Below are 22,453 nucleotides of genomic sequence, written 5' to 3' on the forward strand. Positions count from 1 at the left end.
GTTCTAATTAATCTACAATTATTTCTATAAAAAAATCTAATTAAATTCTAAAATATTTTCAAAGATTAAAATCTAAAATCATTCTAAATTAAATTAAAATTTTAAAAACAATTCTAAACTTAACAACAATTATCCAAGAATTAAATTCTAAACAAAATGTCAAAAAATTAAGTTCTAAACCATTACCCTAATCAAATTCTAAAAGAACTAATACTAATCACCAAATTATTATCACTAAAATGAACTGTAAGTAACATCCTAATCACGATTCTAAAACCAATGTTAATTAACTACTTAAACTCCTAATTACTGTTAATAAATTTCAAATCTATTAATAACATTGCAGTTCTAAGATTTGGACCGGGCCTAGGGATTGTTCCTGGTTCAAATGCCATGGGTTCGTGGGTATAGGGGGAGTATGAAAGAAGAGTTCCGTTTGGGCCTTGGGCCCAAACCGGATCCACAACAAAACTGAAACAGAGACACGCATAAGTTGGAAAGGAAGCGGTTACAGTACAAACGCATAGGGAACAAAAACTCATTTCCACAAAAGTTTCTCTCTCTTCCTCTAAATCCTCATAAATCTCTGCAAACACACTCTCCTCTCACTCTAACCTACCTGCCTGAGAAGAAGGTGGAAGGCGACCGTTCATGGCGGTGCCGCCCCTCTACTCCGACGAACAAAACCAAATTCCACCTTACCCATAAAAACACTCTCCTAAGTACGAATCCGAACCCAGATTCCTCATTACTCATCTCAAATGCACAAATCGGGGTCCCAAACCGAACCCTAGAATCGAATAATAATATCAACCAAGCTAGCTCAGAGCGATTAGACCAAGGATTCAGCATAAATCGACAAGGCGTGAGCGGACTAAGAGGCGTATCAATCAAAAACCCTTAAGTAAAAACCCTAAATTAGGTGGTGATGGAACGTCAATTCAAACCAAGACGTTAGGGGTTTCAATCAGCGTAAACAGGAGAATACAAAAGTGCACTGGATGGGTCAAGGCGTGAAGAAATCTACCTGACCGGAATTCGTTCGGTGACGTGTTTCCCGGCAACTAAAGATAAGTTTGCCTTCCCTCTCGTTTCTGCTTTGTTTCTCTTCGTTACTAGCTCCGCCTCATCCGCTTCTTTGATCGCAGTGGCTATAAGGAAGTGTTTGTGTTTTTTTTTAAAAAGATCCTGCTATTGTTCTAGGTTTTAAAAAAAACAGATTGCTTTTCTATCTTCTGTGTGGTTTCTTTAGGGTTTTTTATGAAATATTGCTATGTTGTTCTTGATGTGTGTTCTAGGGTTTTTTAGAAGAAATCTCTTGATGTGCATATGCTGTTGTTCTTGCAAGTATCCGTCTACTGTTAATTTTTTTATTTGTTTATGAAGAAGTTGTTGAGTCTTGAAAAAATTCCCCTTTTTCGAATTTCTCATCCCAGATTATATGGGATTTGGTTTGTTCTTATTTAAGCCATTGTTGCAATGCTTTTTCAGATGTTCCAATTAATCCTCTGGATAAAGCTTTGAACTTAGTAATTTAATTAGTTATTTTTCAGTTTTTTAAGTGCTTTTAAAAAGTGCTTTTTAAATAAGCTATTTTTCTCTGCAGGTTATAGCTCTGAGATGACCTGATGGAATGGAAGGTGGCTGCTCCAAGCTTCAAGACAACCTGTTTTCGTGACTAAGTCCAAAGTGATTTCATCCTAATTGCTTGGTTTTGGTCATTAGGAACCTATTTCCATCTATAGCAATTTTTTCACTGTAATTACTTAGTTTAGTTTTTTTAAGATAAAATATGTGTTTGGATTATTTGGGACTTATTGAATTAAATTTTAATTATGTAATTACCTTTTAATCTTTCAAAATTTAACTCAATATTTATTTATGCTAATCATTCAACTTTTAAAAACAATACACTTCTAACTTAAGTATAATGACTTAATCTAAAGAACAACATAATTCTAATCTTAAACACAAAAACTAAGTATAGTAATTTAATTTTAAAAAAACACAATTCTAATTTAAACACAAAAATCTAAATGTGGGACTTTTAATTTAAAAAGAAACAACACAATTCTATTTTAAATAAAAAAATCTGAATATGGAACTTTTTAATTTAAAAACAACACAATTCTATTTTAAATACAAAAATCTAAACATGGGACTTTTAATTTAAAAAAACACAATTCTATTTAAAATACAAAAATCTAAACATGGGACTTTTAATTTTTTAAAAAAACACAATTCTATTTTAAATACAAAAATCTAAATATGAGACTTTTAATTTTAAAAAAAACACATACATGTTTCTAAAAAATGCAAATTTAATTTGGGAACCCATGAAGAACTTAGAACTTGGTATAAATATTTGGGATGGGTAAATGGACTAGTAAATAGTGATCATAGAAATAATAACATGGCTCTTAATACTTACTAATAAAAAAAAGTTTTCGATTAGTAATGTAAAAAGATTTAAACCATATTTTTAGATTATGAACACACTTATGCAAATGGGCCTTTGAAATAAAAAGATCTCATGGGTAAACCACAAACGGCCAGACAAAATTGGGGTATGACAGCTGCCCCTATTTAATTACCTAAAACTGGTAAGTATTAATGACAACAGTCTTTACGCATTCACGGTGGGAGATAATTAAATACAAGAAGACCCAGATTTTGTCCTAGGCAATGAAAGGAAGAAAATGCGGTGAGAAGTGGCAAAAGACATTATCCCACAGTAAAATGGAACAATCAAGACTTTCTAGGAGTCGTCAGAACAGTATCTTATATGATAGAATTAAAATATTCCAGCAAGGAAAAAATACTTTAATTGAATCTAAGACTCTCCGAGGATATTAGAGCAGTATCTCTAAAAGAAATCTGAAATGAGACTCTTCATACTGATGAAGCAGCATCTCAAACAGTAAAAATGAGATTCTCTGTATCGGGTCGAAACAACATCTTATATGATAGAATTAAGATATTCCGAACAAGGGAATGATACCTTAATTGAATCTAAGACTTTCCGAGGATATTAGAGCAGTATCTCTAAAAGAAATATGAAATGAGACTCTTCATACTGATGAAGCAGCATCTCAAACAGTAAGAATGAGATTCTCTGTATCGGGTCAAAACAACATGTTATATGATAGAATCAAGATATTCTGAACAAGGGAATGATACCTTAATTGAATCTAAGACTTTCCGAGGATACTTAGAGCAGTATCTCTAAAAAAATATGAAATGAGACTCTTCATATTGATGAAGCAGCATCTCAAATAGTAAGAATGAGATTCTCTGTATCGGGTCGAAACAACATCTTATATGATAGAATTAAGATATTCCGAACAAGGGAATGATACCTTAATTGAATCTAAGACTTTCCGAGGATACTTAGAGTAGTATCTCTAAAAAAATCTGAAATGAGACTCTTCATATTGATGAAGCAGCATCTCGAACAGTAAGAATGAGATTCTCTGTATCGAGTCGAAACAACATCTTATATGATAGAATTAAGATGTTCCAGTAAGGGAAAGATATCTAATCTAAGACTCTTCGAGGATATTTAGAGCAGTATCTCTAAAAAAATCTGAAATGAGACTCTTCATATTAATGAAGCAGTATCTCAAATAGTAAAAATGAGATTCTTCAGATAAATGAAGCAGTATCTCGAATATTTGTTTGTTGGGGAATTATTTAAGAAAGGACTCCTTTCGAGGGAGGTTTACTAGAAATGCTCTGCAGGGGGAAGCTCATAAGAGACTTTTTAGGGTAACCTCTGCTTGGGGAGCAATGACTTGTAAAGAAAAATGCTGGGAATATCATTATTTAAAAAGTTGAAAACTGATTTGCTGAGAAATAACCCTACGAGCCTATGAAGGGTAATAACTTTATTTGGAAATGAGGAATGTCCGAGACATATACGAATGACCTTAGATCTTGTTATTTTATATTTGATTTTTGTATACTATCCCACTTTAGGTGGGAATTCCATGCATGGGATAATGCATGGGATGTATGCAAGTATGCAATTTTGCTGGGGATATTTGGCTGTAGGAATGTGAATGATTTTTATTTTACTGAAATTCCCATTTTGTGGGAGTGTTATGCATGAGTATGTTGATGATTGATATGACTGATTTTTTTTTAATTTCCTTGTTTGGCAAGAAATTATGCATGAAATGATGTATGTGATGCATGTAGGAATGTAACTGGGTAATTGGATATACCCTGGTTAAGACATTTCGCTTTGAGGTATGATGCCAATGGTATGGATTTTTTTATCATTGGGGCGATCGATGGAGATCAAATTTTAATGCCCCTGCTAGGTGGTTTTGGGAATATATTTGGGTTGTTCCGAGTCATTGAAAGGTTCAGACTTTTCAACACGCGATACTCCGTCTATGATTTATCAATGTTTCTGTTGGAAATGTGGTGGAGCCTTGCCCCGGTCTGGCTATACCATGAGTACATTTATGAGAGGTATGAATCAGTAGTTGAAAGGAGCATAATTGTCTGCAATCAGTCCTGCACCTTTATGAAAGACAAGAGTGAATCTTGGGGACTAAAGGATTCGTCCGCTTACTGTTTCAAAAGCAATTTTACCACCTTATTGAAACATGCGTTTTATTTTCTCCAATAGTTTTTAAAAAGTGATGTTTATCAAACACAAAAGGTTCTTTGCAAACAAACAGATAAAATAAAAAATGATTTGGGCACACTTTGTTGAGAAAAATTCTCTTTTATTAATCTGACCCTTATGTCTTTGATAGCCCGAGCACTTTGCTTTTGAAAAGTGAGGTAGAAAACAAAATGGCCATGAGAATTGAGTTCTTATTGAGTTTCCACACTGCTATGATCCTTATGTCTTCGATAGCCCGAGCACTTTGCTTTTGAAAAGTGAGGTAGATCGATTCTTTGCCTTAGAGGGTATGTCAGATGTCTGCAAGTACAACTCTTTGCCTTGGAATTAATCCCTAACTTTTGCCTGGACCGCCCTTTCGGGTTTTCGATCCACCGGGATACCCATTTTTGCCTGAGTTGCCCTTTCGGGTTTTCAACTCAGCGGGTCAGATTCTTTTATTTGTATCCCTAATTTTTGCCTGGATCGCCCTTTCGGGTTTTCGATCCACCGGGATAGCCATTTTTTGCCTAAATCGCCCTTTCAGGTTTTCGATTTAGCGGCTTTTATTTTTCAACTTTTTTAGGCGAAGTACTTTTTAACAGCATCAGTATTGGTGGGAAGCGGCAACTCATCACCGTCCATAGTTGCTAGAATTAGAGCACCTCCAGAAAAGGCTCTAACCACCACAAATGGGCCTTCATAATTTGGTGTCCATTTCCCTCTAGAGTCTTTGTGAATGGGCAAGATTTTCTTCAGTATCAAATCTCCCTCTTGAAACACCCTGGGATGAACTTTCTTGTCGAATTCCCTTTTAAGACGCCTCTGATAGAGTTGACCGTGACCTAACGCTTTCAAGCGTTTCTCCTCAATAAGGTTGAGCTCGTCATACCTTAATTGAACCCATTCCGCCTCGTCTAGCTTAGCCTCCATTAGGACTCTCATCGAGGGGATCTATACTTCTATAGGGAGAACTGCTTCCATACCGTATACCAAGGAATAAGGAGTTTCCCCTGTTGAAGTTCGTATCGACGTGCGATAGCCATGTAATGCAAAAGGTAACATCTCGTGCCAATCCTTGTACGTAACAACCATCTTTTGGATGATCTTCTTGATATTTTTATTTGCAGCTTCAACAGCCCCATTCATCTTAGGTCGATAGGGTGATGAGTTGTGGTGTTCGATCTTGAATGTTGCGCATAACTCATCCATGGTCTTGTTGTTGAGATTGGACCCATTATCAGTGATGATTTTGTTGGGAATACCATATCTACATATGATGTTATTTTTCAAGAAACGGGCGACTACGTGTTTTGTGACATTCGCATAGGACGCAACTTCCACCCATTTGGTAAAATAATCTATGGCCACCAAGATAAATTTGTGTCCATTTGATGCTTTGGGTTCTATCATTCCAATCATGTCGATGCCCCACATAGAGAAAGGCCAAGGTGATGCTATGACATTCAGCGGGGTAGGCGGTACATGTATTTTATCAGCATAAATTTGGCACTTGTGGCATGTTCTGGTGTATTGATAACAGTCGGTTTCCATTGTCAACCACTAGTAACCTACCCTTAGAATTTTCTTGGACATGGCATGCCCATTGGCGTGCGTACCGAAAGAACCTTCGTGTATGTCCCTCATAAGTTGATCTACTTCATGTTTGTCCACACACCTCAACAAAACCATGTCGTAGTTTTGTTTGTACAATACCTCCCCATTGAAGAGGAATTTTGATGTCAATCTCCGGAGGGTCCTTTTGTCAAGGCTAGAAGCCTCTGCCGGATACTCCCTCTTCTCCAGATACAGTTTGATATCAAAGAACCAGGGTTTACCATCTGACTCTTCTGCTGTCGTCAGGCAATGAGCAGGTTCGTCAAAACGCCTAATCTCAATATGAGGCTGATGGTTGGGCCATATCAATTTGTACATGGAGGCCAGAGTTGCTAAGGCATCTGCCATCTGATTCTCTTCTCGAGGAATATGAGAGAAAGTGATTTCGTCAAACTTTGGGAGTAGCTTCAGCATATAATCCCGGTATGGAATTAGGTTAGCATGCCTTGTTTCCCAATCGCCTCTGATCTGATGTATGACTAAAGCGGAGTCCCCGAATACTTCTAGTATCTTGATCTTCAACTCAATAGCTTCTTCCAACCCCAGTATGCAAGCTTCATACTCGGCCATGTTATTTGTGCAGGTAAAACAAAACTTTGCGGTGAATGGTAGATGGGAATTTTTGGGAGACATCAGTACTGCCCCAATTCCATGGCCTATTGCATTTGAGGCACCATCAAACATGAGCGTCCAGCCTGCTCTTGGCTCGTGGCTTTTCTCTAGTTTGAAGTCTTCAACATCCTTAACAACCATGATGTCCTTATCTGGAAAGTCAAATTTCAAAGATTGTTAATCCTCTAGTGGTTGGTGAGCAAGATGGTCTGCTAGTACGCTTCCCTTTATCGCTTTTTGTGCAATATATTGGATATCATATTCTGACAACAACATCTGCCATCGAGCAATCCTACCAGTGAGAGTTGGTTTCTCGAATATGTATTTGATAGGATCCATTTTAGATACCAGCCAAGTTGTGTGAGTTAGCATGTACTGCCTGAGATGCTTAGCACCCCATGTGAGTGCACAGTAAGTCTTCTCGAGTAATGAATATCTGGTCTCACAATCATTAAATTTCTTACTCAGATAATAGATGGCATGCTCTTTTCTACCAGTCTCATCTTGTTGTCCCAATACACAACCCATGGATTCATCGAGCACGGTTAGATACATGATGAGAGGTCTTCCTTCGGCAGGTGGCATTAGAATCGGTGGCTCTTGCAAGTATTCTTTGATTTTGTCAAAGGCTATCTGACAGTCCTCATTCCACTCCACACCTTGATTCTTCCTCAGAAGCTTGAATATTGGTTTGCATGTCGCAGTAAGGTGAGAAATAAACCTGGCGATGTAATTTAGTCTCCCTAAGAAACCACGAACCTCCTTCTCAGTCTTTGGTGCGGGAATATTCTGAATGGCTCGAACCTTGTCAGGATCTACTTCAATCCCCTTTTGGCTTACAATAAAGCCTAAAAGCTTTCCAGATCGAACCCCAAATGTGCATTTATTAGGATTAAGTCTCAACCTAAACTTCCTCAAACGTGTGAATAGTTTCTCCAGGTTGGTGATGTGCTCTTCTTTTGTCTGGGATTTGGCAATCATGTCATCGACATACACCTCAATCTCTTCATGAATCATGTCGTGAAAGAGAGTCACCATGGCACGTTGATATGTTGCCCCAATGTTTTTTAAACCAAACGGCATTACTTTGTAACAAAAGGTGCCCCAAGGAGTAATGAACGTGGTCTTCTCCATGTCTTCAGGATCCATTTTAATTTGGTTGTATCCTGAGAAACCATCCATGAAGGAAAACACGGAGAATTGAGTTGTGTTATCTACCAGTACATCAATGTGAGGTAATGGGAAATCGTCTTTAGGACTAGCTCTGTTTAAGTCTCGGTAGTCTATGCACATGCGGACTTTTCCATCTTTCTTCGGCACCGATACAATGTTAGCAACCCATTGTGGATATTTAGCGACTTCCAGGAAACCAGCATCAAACTGCTTTCTTACTTCTTCTCTGATCTTGAGGGTCATATCTGGTCGAGTTCTTCTTAGCTTTTGTTTGACAGCAGAGCATTCTTCTTTAAGGGGAAGCTTGTGGGTTATGATGTCAGTGTCTAATCCGGGCATGTCTTGGTATGACCAAGCAAACACGTCATCATATTCGTGGAGAAGCTCTATCAGTCTTGTCTTCACTGTATCTTGAAGCGCTGCGCCTACCCTTACTTCCCTCTTATCTTCTTCTGTTCCCAGATTGATAACTTCAACGTCTTCCTGGTATGGTTGAATGACCTTTTCTTCTTGTCTGAGTAATCTGGCCAACTCTTCAGGGAGTTTGCAATCTTCCCCCACTTCGTCTTCAGCTTGGTAGATTGGACAATCAAAGTCACATTGGACCATAGCAGTGTCGTTATCAATGGTCTCGGTGGTGTTTCTGCATGTTATGATTTATGCAGTTTATTTAGAAAGTGCGTGCATAAAAAATTGATTGCCATTTTCGTAAATAGATCAAAATGAAAGAAAAGGAACAAAAATTTGAATGCAAAACGTCATTTCATTAATGATAAAAAACTCTTGAAAAAGATAAAGGAGGCCCTACAACATGCCATTGTGCCTTGGGCAGAGCACAGGGTTTTATCTAAAAATGATAAAATTACTTTTGAAATATTTGGGGAACTTCCACAGCCTTCCAGTTGGTTAATTCTTCATTAGGTGCGGCTTGACGCATCCAGCTGGACACCCCCTCCTTGCGGTCTTCTTCACTGATCATTGCCACTTGCTTGCCAAAGATGTGGCCAGCACTGGTGAATGTTTTCTCCACAGAAGGAATCTTCTCTTTGTCAGATTGGTTACCAACTTTGTGTGATGATGGGTCATACCCCAAACCAAACTTGTCTCGTTTCTCTTTCAATTCCACCACTTTGCCCCAATCTTGTGCATCTTCACTTTCCATAATAGCTTTAGCTCCTTGCCATGAGGCCATGGATGGTCCGGATTTCGGGACCTCCAAGATCTGCTGAACGGCCATCATGTTTACCACTTCCAGGGATTGGAATGGTGTCTCAGTGATTTCGCCATCCACCTCAATATATCGAAAAGATGTTAAGTGACTGACCAAGATATCTTCTTCTCCTTCAACCATAATCACTTTGTCATTTGTAATGAATTTTAGTTTTTGATGCAGAGTGGAGGTGACAACACCTGCAGAGTGAATCCAGGGTCTCCCGAGTAAGCAACTGTAACCAGGATGTATATCCATGACCTGGAATGTAATATTAAAAGTTGTTGGACCTATCTTGGTTGGTAAGTCAATCTCTCCTATCACTGCTCGCCTTGAGCCATCAAATGCTTTTACGATTAGGGTGTTGGGCTTCATACTTATCCCTTCCACTGGCAGTTTTATCAAAGTTGTCTTTGGCATGACATTCAATGAGGAACCTGTGTCTACCAACACCCTTGATAGTATAGTATCCATGCATTTCAAAGAGATGTGGAGAGCCTTGTTATGGTTCTTTCCTTCAATCGGTAGTTCGTCATCATTAAAACCCAAGAAATTTCCAGTAGTCACACAAGTTATCACGTCATCAAATTGTTCTATGGTTATGTCCTTGGTGATATGAGCGGCGCTCAGTACCTTCAACAGCGAATTCCTGTGTGCTTCTGAGTTAAGTAGGAGAGATAACAGAGAAATTTTGGAAGGTGTTTGGTTTAGCTGGTCCACCACCTTGTAATCGCTTTTCTTGATTATTCTCAAAAACTCCTCAGCCTCCTCACGAGTGACACGAGCTTTAGGAGACAGGTGCATGTCCTGCATCCCCTGATTAGGGATGAGGATCGGGACAGCAACCTCCTTCCCTTTAGCTCTTTCAGAAGTATCAGTAGTTCTTGGTGCGAACACCCAGCCACTATGCGTTATTCCTGCTGGCCCCACAATTGAGGTGACATTTGGTTCGTTAATCATTAAAGGTTTATCTTCCTGCCCCTGCTTAAAAGCTCTGGGCTGATATACCCATGGGACTGCCTTCTCATCTTTATATTCGAATGGTGCTGGGAACTCTATCACCAACAGGCTTATAGGTATTTCTACTTTGACCTCATCATAGGGGATATCTACCACAGTTATCTCTTCCTGTCGCTTGTTCTTGACACGGTAAGTTATCTGTAACTCGCCTCGATCCAGCATTTGTTGTATAAAACTCCTCAACTCTTCATTGTTCTCTTCCTCAACCAGCTCTTCCAGGATCAGACCACTCTTCAGCAATTGTGCTCCTATCATGGTGATAGGGGTTTGAATCTCTTCAACCTTACGAATCAGTTTGCCTTGATCACTCTCCTCAATGGCACTTACGGAAGCATCCTTATGCATCGGCATAGGGTTGGTATTCACGTTCGGGCGTCTTGGAGTGAAAGAAACGACCTTGGCTTCGATCAAGTCTTGTACTCGGTTCTGAAATACGAAACAGTTTTCCAAAGTATGACCAGGTGCTCCCTTGTGAAATTCACAATGGGCATTAGCGTCGTATTCAGGTGGATACGAAAAAACAGCTGGTTTTAACTCCCTCAATGTTAGAAGGCCCTCCTTCTGCAGATATGGGAATATCTGACTATAAGGTACTGGTAGAGGATCAAGTTGTCTTCGTGGAGGTCTTGGCTTGAACTGTCTTGGTGGTGCGATATTTTGCTGTTGATGATGTTGTGGTTGATACATTTGTGGTTGCTGCATTGGCTGTTGATAGGGTATAGGTACCACGGCGGCGACTTGACCATATGAAGCTTGTTGCTTCCCTTTATAGTTCCTGGATATGGCGTTTGTTTCACCTTCTCTTTTCTTTGGGAAGCCTCCAGAATATTTCTTTGGTGCGCTAGATGCTGTCACTACTCCAGGAATCTTTCCATCCCTCAACCCCTTCTCTATGCGGTCTCCAATCGTGACGAGATGTGCGAAGTCAGATGCTGGACTACTCACTAATCGATCAAAGAATGGGTCCTTCAAGGTGTCCACAAATATACCAGTCATTTCCTTTTCAGACAATGGTGGCTCTACCTGAGCAACCAACTATCTCCATCGCTGGGCATATTCTTTGAATGACTCACTCTCCTTCATAGCCATCCCTTGAAACTGCATTCGGTCGGGTGCCATATCTAAGTTGTATTTGTACTAACGGAGAAATGCGTCAGCCAAATCCTCCCAACTTTAAATTCGTCCCTGTTCTAAACTCGTATACCATCTCAGAGATGCCCCACTCAAACTGTCTTGGAAACAGTGTACAAGTAGTTTGTCATTTTCGGTATGAGCATCCATTTTCCTGAAGTACATCACCAGGTGACTTCTTGGACAAGTTTGTCCTTTGTATTTCTCGAAATCAGGGGTTTTAAATTTAGCCGGGATGACTAAATTCGATACCAAACGCATGTTCATGGCAGAAGCACCGAACATGTTGTTTCCTTCTATGGCTTTGATTTTCTTTTCTAGGGCACGAAGCCTATCTACAGCAGGATCTGAAAGTATCTTAGGCTTTGGTTGATCAGGCATATAAAATGCATCATACTGGTCATCTCCAATTTCAGATCCATGATGAGTAGACGTATCAGAAGGTTCTGCACAGTCTCCATCTCCCTTGCCTCCTACTGGTATCTGAACCAATCTCTTCTTGGTGGGGACGTAACTTTCGTCTTGGGGATTCGGACCTGGCGTGCCATCATTCCTTTTTGCCCTAGCTTCTTCCTCCTCGCTCCTCTCTCTCTCTCTCTCTCTCTAAGCAATTGCGAGCATTGTCTCCAATAGCTTATCCATCTTCTTCTGGATCGTATTGATGTCTGTCCTCATGGTAACCTGGTTGGCCTCAACTTGTTCTAATGTCATCTTGTATTTGCTTCGCGTCTCGTACCGGTGTTGATTAGTCAGTGTGGCTGGATAAAGGGTAAAAAGGTTGGGTAAGTTTTTTTATTTTCATGAAGTGTGATGCATAATGAAGATGCAAATGTTATGCATATTTTATTTCCAGGGAGTCATTCGAGTTTCATTAGTTGTTAGTAATTCGAAGAAACAAGAAATACTTAGAATAGCAATAATGGAGTAATTTTTAAATGTCATTCATTCCCATACATAACATAGAGGTCCGAAAAGTCATAGTTCAAAAGTACATTTGTTTAAAGGAACAAAAATACAAGACATAAGCAAATTAAACAACTGGCTTTCTAGCCTGAAGCTCTTCTAGTTCCTCATTGAATCTCTTCAACAACCCTTTGCAGAGCAGGATGAAATTGATTATGGCTGGAGGAGTGCTATCTTCTTTCAACTCTTCGACTGCGTCTCTCAACCTCCACGGCAATTCTTTAGCTGCCCAATTACAGAATCCTACTAGCCCATCGAGTTTTGCACGAAACTTATCCCTATCTCCTTGTAAGAAGCTTATGGTTTTCTTAAAGGATTCATAATCTTCAATCACATAGTCTCGCTCTTTCAACCATATGGAGTTGTCTTGGCGTAATGGCTCTAGCTGGTTCTTCCAATAGCTTACAGACTCTCTGGCATCTCTTACTTCTCGACACTTCTCCTCCCATACCATGGGTGACACCCTAGAAGCTTCAGTGGCTATTTTCTTGAGTCAGCGCTCCTGATCTACTTCAGCTTTTGTCTGACGAACAAAATTGGTAAGTTCTTTTATCTGAGCCCCAAGTGTATCCCTTATCGTCTTGTTCTCCTTTGTAGCTAGATGCCACCAACGCTCATTGTCTTGACATTCTTTCTGAGCTTGTCGTAGTTGACCTTTAAGAGTATCCAAACAATTATCAACCTGTTCTAATCCTACTTTGATCTTCTTTCTCTTATGTTCCTCCTTGTTGAACTTTTCCACATGTGCTTGAAGTTGTGCTTCTTTTTTCTCAAGATCCCACTTCATATTGTTTTTCTCATTGATGGTTTGCTGGAGTTTTATCTGCAACTCTTCATTCTCTTTTTCTAACTTTGCCATGGCGGTCTTGAGTTCCTCCATTTCTTCAATAGGGACATGGGTGATCTTAGGTTCAGGAAGAGGTATAGGTGTCTGAATGACAAATGGCATTTTAATTATTTGCACCCTTTCCTTTACCCACTGAAAATATGGTTCTTTTGTAATCCCATTTTCTCTCCCTAACTCAGCTTTCCCTTTTCGATTGATATTCTTCCAAGCTTCTTTGATTCGCTGGAATAAGTTAGGATTCTCAACCCCAAAGTAAAGTAACAAGAAAGCTTCCAAAGAATTTGCCTTTGGAGGGCCTTCCATTGGGTAGCCAAGTTGTCTGAGTGACAAAACTGGATTAGCATTTACACATCCTTGAGTTCCAATGAGCGGTAGATTTGGGAAATCTCCACAACTGAATATGATGTCTACGTTGATATATTCTTTGGAGTGCCAAGAGAGATCTTCAGATCGGAGTGATCCCAATCTCTGAGGCCAACTAACATCTGACTGTTCAACCCAAGCACCTGTCTTCGGAAGATGTTCCAGAAACCACTGATACAATAAAGGAGCAAAACAAGCAATCAATCCCTTCTTCTTAGTATACCTATGACTTATGTGATAATAGACATCGGCTAACAAAGTGGGCACTGGGTTCCCAGTAAGGAAAACACAAATGGCAGTCATGTCTACGAAATCATCCATATTCGGGAACAGGACTATGCCATAGATAGACAATGCAATAGCAGAGTAACAAGCATCCCAACTTTCTGCCTTCAACAGGGTATGAGCTCTTTCCAAAAGAAAACTTAGTGAAAACCCTTTGGTATTTCCTTTGGTCTCTAAATTGTCTTTTGCTTCCTTTTCATCCATGTGAAGCGCACTGGCAATGACCTCGAGGGGCAAAGATTCACCTCTCCCTTCAAATAGTGACTTTTCCTTCATAGGAATCCTAACAAGATGCTCGAATTCTTCCAACGTTGGTGCTAGCTGGAAGTCTTGGAATGTGAAGCATCTTAAAGGTAAGTCATAAAATTGGGCTAAAGTGATCAAGGCTGTATGGTCCACTTGTTGGTTAAGGATGCTGAGCAAATTGCCCTAATTCTTTCCAAAGTTGATTTTGTATACAGGGTGCATCTGAGAGACCAGGCTACATAAGCTCCTTAGATCGGGATCTTTGAACTTGAAGGAGTAAATGTTTCTTTTGCTTGATTCCATGTTTCTTGAATTCCTGCAACTCATGATACTCAGATTCCTTGGAAATAAAATAATATGAATGCTATGCTATGAATGATATTATGCGTGTCACGTGTAGGTTGATATATAGGTCATGCGAGTGGGTATTCTTGGTTACTAAACAAAACCCCTTTTGGTAGAATGCTAAAGGTAAGAAGTTCCCAAAGTCATCAATCAATATCTAGGAAGGTTATTGTCATGATGAAAACTCATCTGCAAATAACATCCCCAAATAAAGTTTCATCTGGGTGAGGCCTTCGTATGGTCCCAAAGAGGAAAACTCCTAGTGGGCTCATACTACACAACTCTCGAGTCCAAGGTTCTAATAAGGTTCTCAGAGTCATAGATCGAGGTTGGGAATGCCACTGTAAGGTAGTAATACGCCCAAGGGATCTCATTTGATTGGGGCTTTCGTATTAACCTAATAAGTCTGAGACTTTTCAGGTAAATACTACATAACCACCGGATATAATGGGTTAAAAGGTCCCTAGAGTCATTGATCCAACTTGAGAATACTATCGTCGTGACAAAAACTCGTCGGGCAATAATATTTCAAGAGAATCTCCTCTAGGCAGGGTCTTCGTTTCTTCCCAACAAGGAAGACTCCTTGTGGGCGCCCACTGCGCAACCACCAACTTAATCTTATGGTTTTCCTCAGACTCGGGTGAAGAGCCTATCTCACAAAGTATCATCAACCAGAGCATCCCCAATAAGACACAGTCAACAAATAATTATGACAGAATAATAATAGCAAAATAAAAAATAACAGATAAACAAACAAGATTAACACACAATACATCAATTGAACTAAATTAGGCTTCACTCTCTTTTGCTTGGAGCTATTCCCCAGCAGAGTCGCCATCTGCCGCATCTCGAAAAATACGATTCCTCACGATGGCCGCGGAAAAAATGTGTTCGAACAGAGTCGCCACCAAACTTTATTTATCCCAATGAAGGGATAGAAAAATATCGGTAAAACCTTTAGGAAATGGAATAATGGTCGTCGCAACCATCTTCGGGTTCGGGAGTGGATTACGTAAGGGGAAGGTATTAGCACCCCTTACGTCTGTTGTACTCAACGGGAACCTTTTAGTTCTAATTTGTGTTTCGAGTGTTAATTTATGTTTGTTTGTTATCTTTGGGTTATAAAATATTAGAAATTGAAATGGATGAGAACCTCAGAAAGGAAAACTGGAGGTTTTTTATTAGTGTGCTCGCGAAGATACAACAATCTCCTGCCTACGTATCCTTATGGTATAATAAGGAAATCAGAGCATTCGTAGTTCGGGGAACTACGACTGGTTGGTGTTTTTTAATGAACAACTGTTTAGATCGCATCCTAAAGGCTAAACGTTGGCTTGTCTACTCTCGGCGGAGGCTTAAGCATTGGTTTGTTATGCGCATTAGAAAGGATTAAATGGTGTTCTTTTTAAAAGAGTTTTGGATCACGCGAGGGTGACAAGTTGAATTAATATGTTGGATGTTTTGATTGGTTGAGATGTTTTTGGTTGGATGACGATTACTCGGATAGTCGAGTAAGACAACTCGTATCCTAATAGTCGGGAAAGGGAATAGAAGACTCTAGACCGCTTTCTGTTTCATCTAAGTAATAATGAAAAGGATTGGATAATAATTAAGGTGTTTTGAATGGATGACTATTATTCGGATATTCGAGTAAGACAACTCGTATCCTAATAATTGGGAAAGGGAATAGAAGACTCTAGACCACTTTCTGTTTCATCTGAATATTTATGAAAATAAGGTTGTATATAGTTGATGTATTTTTAGAATAAACGACAAGTACTTGAATGACTGAGTAAAACGACTCATATCCAAGCATTTGAGAAGAGGAGTTGAAAGCTCAAAACCATCTCCCTTTTCGTACAGTTTATTATGAAAGTGATTTGATTAAATTGTATGTTTGCGGAGAAATGACAATTGTTCGACTGACCGAGTAAGAAAACTCGTATTCATCCAATTGAGGAGTGAAGTTGAAAACTCAAAGTCGACTCCCTTTTCATTTAGCTTATTTTGAAAGTGTTTAGATTTAATCGGAGTTTGGAAATTTGTAGAGGAACGACAATTATTTGACTAACCAAGTAAGAGAACTTGCATTCAAATAGTCGAGGAGAAAAATTGAAGACTCAAAGTTATCTCCCTTTTGGTTTCTTATTATAAAAGGATTTGATTTGTTTGTGCTTAAATGGATTAGAAATGACGACCATTTAACTAACCGAGTAAGAAAACTCGTTTTCAAATAATCGAGGAGAGGAGTTGAAAACTCAAAACCATCCCCCTTTTCATTTTCAAATGAAGTGTTGTTTAGATGTGATTGGGTATTTTAATTTAACTTTCGATGTCGGATCGAGGTTTTAAAATTTGCATCTTGTGAATGAATTGAATTTATTTGGTGAATAATCCATTTAATCGATTAATTAAAACCGAATAGGCCTCATTGTAAGAAAGCCCAAGAGTAAGCCATGTGAGGTTGATGGCGATGTTTTTTCAAGCGATCGACTTACAAAGGCATTTAAAATGGGCTCGACTTTGAATCGAGAAATTCTATTTGTTTTAAAAATTGGTTTGAATTGATGGCATGGGAATTATAATCTTTTTGTATTTTTTAAGTCTTTATCATTTTTAGGTTCATTTTAAGATGAGACGAAGAATGTACAATGATATAGCATAAAGCGAAGTAAAAATAAAATAAATAAATGTTAGAAGCGGAATTTAAAAGAGTTAGATGTTAATTGCGGAAATTAAAAATTAGAGCTAATCATTAAATGTTAGGTGTTAATTGAAATCAACATGAAATAACAAGAGAATTGCAATAAAATATTAAATCTAAAATAAATAACTAAAGTTTAAACAATTAACAAAAGTATCATTAAATTAAAACTAAAACAATATTAAACAATCGAAAATCTCAATTCTAAACTATTATCCAAAATATTAATTTTAAAATATTAACAAAGATTAAATTCTAAAATCATTCTAAATTAAATTAAAATTCTAAAACAATTCTAAATCACCTTATAATTCTAATCAATCTACAATCATTTCTAAAAAAGGAATTTTAATTAAATTCTAAAATGTTAACAAAGATTAAATTTTAAAATCATTCTAAATTAAATTAAAATTCTAAAACAATTCTAAATCACCTTATAATTCTAATTAATTTACAATCATTTCTAAAAAAGGAAAACTAAATAAATTCTAAAATATTAACAAAAGATTAAATTTTAAAATCATTCTAAATTAAATTAAAATTCTAAAACAATTCTAAATCACCTTATAATTCTAATTAACTTACAATCATTTCTAAAAAAAAGAAAACTAATTAAATTCTAAAATATTAACAAAGATTAAATTCTAAAATCATTCTAAATTAAATTAAAATTCTAAAACAATTCTAAATCACTTTATAATTCTAATTAATCTACAATCGTTTCTAAAAAAGGAAATCTAATTAAATTCTAAAATATTGACAAAGATTAAATTTTAAAATCATTCTAAATTAAATTAAAATTCTAAAACAATTCTAAATCCCTTTATAATTCTAATTAATCTACAATCATTCCTAAAAAAGAAATCTAATTAAATTCTAAAATATTAACAAAGATTAAATTCTAAAATCATTCTAAATTAAATTAAATAATTCTAAAATAATTCCAAACCACCTTATAATTATAATTAATCTACAATTATTTCTAAAAAAAGAAATCTAATTAAATTCTAAAATATTTTCAAAGATTAAATTCTAAAATCATTCTAAATTAAATTAAAATTCTAAAATAATTCTAAATCAACTTATAATTCTAATTAATCTACAATTATTTCTATAAAAAAATCTAATTAAATTCTAAAATATTTTCAAAGATTAAAATCTAAAATCATTCTAAATTAAATTAAAATTTTAAAAATAATTCTAAACTTAACAACAATTATCCAAGAATTAAATTCTAAACAAACTTATAATTCTAATTAATCTACAATTATTTCTAAAAGAAATATAATTAAATTCTAAAATATTTTCAAAGATTAAAATCTAAAATCATTCTAAATTAAATTAAAATTTTAAAAACAATTCTAAACTTAACAACAATTATCCAAGAATTAAATTCTAAACAAACTTATAATTCTGATTAATCTACAATTATTTCTAAAAAAAATCTAATTAAATTCTAAAATATTTTCAAAGATTAAAATCTAAATTAAATTAAAATTTTAAAAACAATTCTAAACTTAACAACAATTATCCAAGAATTAAATTCTAAACAAACTTATAATTCTAATTAATCTACAATTATTTCTAAAAAAAATCTAATTAAATTCTGAAATATTTTCAAAGATTAAAATCTAAAATCATTCTAAATTAAATTAAAATTTTAAAAACAATTCTAAACTTAACAACAATTATCCAAGAATTAAATTCTAAACAAAATGTCAAAAAATTAAGTTCTAAACTATTACCCTAATCAAATTCTAAAAGAACTAATACTAATCACCAAATTATTATCACAATGAACTCTAAGTAATATCCTAATCATGATTCTAAAACCAATGTTAATTAACTACTTAAACTCCTAATTAGTGTTAATAAATTCCAAATCTATTAATAACATTGCAGTTCTAAGATTTGGACCGGGCCTAGGGATTGTTCCTGGTTCAAATACCAGGGGTTCATGGGTATAGGGGGAGTATGAAAGAAGAGTTCCGTTTGGGCCCAAGATCCACAACAAAACTGAAACAGAGACACGCATAAGTTGGAAAGGAAGCGGTTACAGTACAAACGCATAGGGAACAAAAACTCATTTCCACAAAAGTTTCTCTCTCTTCCTCTAAATCCTCATAAATCTCTGCAAACACACTTTCCTCTCACTTTAACCTACCTGCATGAGAAGAAGGTGGAAGGCGGCCGTTCATGGCAGCGCCGCCCCTCTACTCCGGTGAACAAAACCAAATTCCACCTTACCCATAAAAACACTCTCCTAAGTACGAATATGAACCCAGATTCCCCATTACTCATCTCAAATGCACGAATCGGAGTCCCAAACCAAACCCTAGAATCGAATAATAATATCAACCAAGCTAGCTCAGAGCGATTAGACCAAGGATTCAGCATAAATCGACAAGGCGTGAGCAGACTAAGAGGCGTATCAATCAAAAACCCTAAAGTAAAAACCCTAAATTAGGTAATGATGGAACGTCATTTCAAACCAAGACGTTAGGGGTTTCAATCAGCGTAAACAGGAGAATACAAAAATGCACTGGATGGGTTAAGGCGTGAAGAAATCTACCTGACCGGAATTTGTTCGGTGACGTGCTTCCCGGCGACTAAAGATAAGTTTCCCTTCCCTCTCGTTTCTGCTTTGTTTCTCTTCGTTACTAGCCCGCCTCATCCGCTTCTTTGATCGCAGTGGCTATAAGGAAGTGTTTGTGTTTTTTTTTTAAAAGATCCTGCTGTTGTTCTAGATTTAAAAAAAAAAACAGATTGCTTTTCTATCTTCTGTGTGGTTTCTTTAGGGTTTTTTATGAAATATTGCTATGTTGTTCTTGATGTGTGTTCTAGGATTTTTTAGAAGAAATCTCTTGATGTGCATATGCTGTTGTTCTTGCAAGTATCCGTCTACTGTTAACTTTTTTATCTGTTTATGAAGAAGTTGTTAAGTCTTGAAAAATTTCCCCTTTTTCGAATTTCTCATCCCAGATTATATGGGATTTGGTTTGTTCTTATTTAAGCCATTGTTGCAATGTCTTTTCAGATGTTCCAATTAATCCTCTAGATAAAGCTTTGAACTTAGTAATTTAATTAGTTGTTTTTCAGTTTTTTAAGTGCTTTTTAAATAAGCTATTTTTCTCTGCAGGTTATAGCTCTGAGATGACCTGATGGAATGGAAGGTGACTGCTCCAAGCTTCAAGACAACCTGTTTTCGTGACTAAGTCCAAACTGATTTCGTTCTAATTGCTTGGTTTTGGTCATTAGGAACCTATTTCCATCTATAGCAATTTTTTCACTGTAATTACTTAGTTTAGTTTTTTTTAGACAAAATGTGTGTTTGGATTATTTGGGACTTATTGAATTAAATTTTAATTATGTAATTACCTTTTAATCTTTCAAAATTTAACTCAATATTTATTTATGCTAATCATTCAACTTTTAAAAACAATACACTTTTAACTTAAGTATAATGACTTAATCTAAAGAACAACATAATTCTAGTCTTAAACACAAAAACTAAGTATAGTAATTTAATTTAAAAAAACACAATTCTAATTTAAACACAAAAATCTAAATGTGGGACTTTTAATTTTAAAAAAAACAACACAATTCTATTTTAAATACAAAAATCTAAATATGGAACTTTTTAATTTAAAAACAACACAATTCTATTTTAAATACAAAAATCTAAACATGGGACTTTTAATTTAAAAAAACACAATTCTATTTTAAATACAAAAATCTAAACATGGAACTTTTAATTTTAAAAAAAACACAATTCTATTTTAAATACAAAAATCTAAATATGGGACTTTTAATTTGAAAAAAAACACATACATGTTTCTAAAAAATGCAAATTTAATTTGGGAACCCATGAAAAACTTAGAACTTGGTATAAATATTTGGGATGTGTAAATGGACTAATAAATAGTGATCATAGAAATAATAACATGGCTCTTAATACTTACTAATAACAAAAATTTGGATTAGTAATGTAAAAAGATTCAAACCACATTTTTAGATTATGAACACACTTATGCAAATGGGCCTTTGAAATAAAAAGATCTCATGGGTAAACCACAAATGGCCGGACAAAATTGGGGTATGACACTTTCTTTCATATCTTTGGATGCAAGTGTTTTGTCCTTAACAATGACAAAGACAACCTTGGTAAGTTCGACGAAAAATCGGATGAAGGTATTTTTCTTGGTTATTCTCTTATAAGTAAAGCATATAGAATTTATAATAAAAGAACTTTAAATATAGAAGAATCCATGCATGTTAAGTTTGACGAATCTAACCCCTCGAAAGAGGAAATTGTTGTTTGTGATGATGATGATGATTTTGTAGAAATTCCTAAAGAAGATACTTCAAACAAGAATCAAGAAGAACCGATTCAACAAGAGTCAAATGAAAATGATCTACCTAAGGAATGGAGGACTCATAAAGATCATCCTATTGACAAAGTAATTGGTGACATTAGTCAAGGTGTTGCTACAAGATTAAATCTCAAGGATGCATGCTTAAACATGGTGTTCGTTTCGCAAATAGAACCCTCTAAAATTGATGAAGCTCTAGGAGATGATCAATGGATTGTTGCTATGCAAGAAGAATTAAACCAATTCGAGAGAAATCAATTTTGGGAACTTGTTTCTAGGCCAAGTGGTAAGCACATCATTGGAACAAGATGGGTGTTTAAGAACAAGCTTGATGAGAATGGAATAATTGTTTGAAACAAAGCAAGATTGGTCACTCAAGGGTATAATCAAGAAGAAGGAATCCACTTTGAAGAAACTTTCGCTTCGGTTGCAAGGTTAGAAGCTATTCGTTTATTACTTGCTTACGCATGTTCAATGAATTTTCAGTTATTTCAAATGGACGTCAAAAGCGCCTTCTTGAACGACTACATCAACAAAGAAGTCTATGTCAAACAACCCCCGGGCTTTGAAGACTTCAAGCATCCTTCACATGTATACAAATTGAAGAAAACGCTCTATGGATTAAAACAAGCACCAAGGGCGTGGTTTGATCGTCTAAGTAATTTTCTATGTGAAAAAGGTTTTGAAAAAGGAAAAGTAGACAAGACTTTATTTATCAAGAAGATAAAAGGGAACACCTTACTTGTTCAAGTCTACGTAGACGACATAATCTTCAGTTCAACCAACAAAGAACTATGTGAAGAATTTGCGTTGATAATGCAAGGTGAATTTGAAATGTCTATGATGGGAAAAATGAACTACTTCCTTAGATTGTAAATCAAGCAACTAAAAGACGAAATCTTTATCAACCAATCAAAGTATTGCAAAGAGTTGTTAAAGAGATTTG

The 22,453-nt window shown here is 36.1% G+C and overlaps 1 long non-coding RNA gene across 1 annotated transcript; it reads left to right on the plus strand.

Moving 5' to 3' along the window:
- Window positions 1–530: 530 nt before the first annotated feature.
- On the plus strand, window positions 531–20,519 carry LOC127125840 (uncharacterized). The gene is made up of 2 exons (XR_007804821.1): window positions 531–1,606; window positions 20,274–20,519. It is a non-coding gene; the product is annotated as an uncharacterized LOC127125840 (long non-coding RNA).
- Window positions 20,520–22,453: the final 1,934 nt, after the last annotated feature.

The sequence above is a fragment of the Lathyrus oleraceus genome, chromosome 3 (assembly GCF_024323335.1).
Source record: "Lathyrus oleraceus cultivar Zhongwan6 chromosome 3, CAAS_Psat_ZW6_1.0, whole genome shotgun sequence".
NCBI classification, from domain to species: domain Eukaryota; kingdom Viridiplantae; phylum Streptophyta; class Magnoliopsida; order Fabales; family Fabaceae; genus Lathyrus; species Lathyrus oleraceus.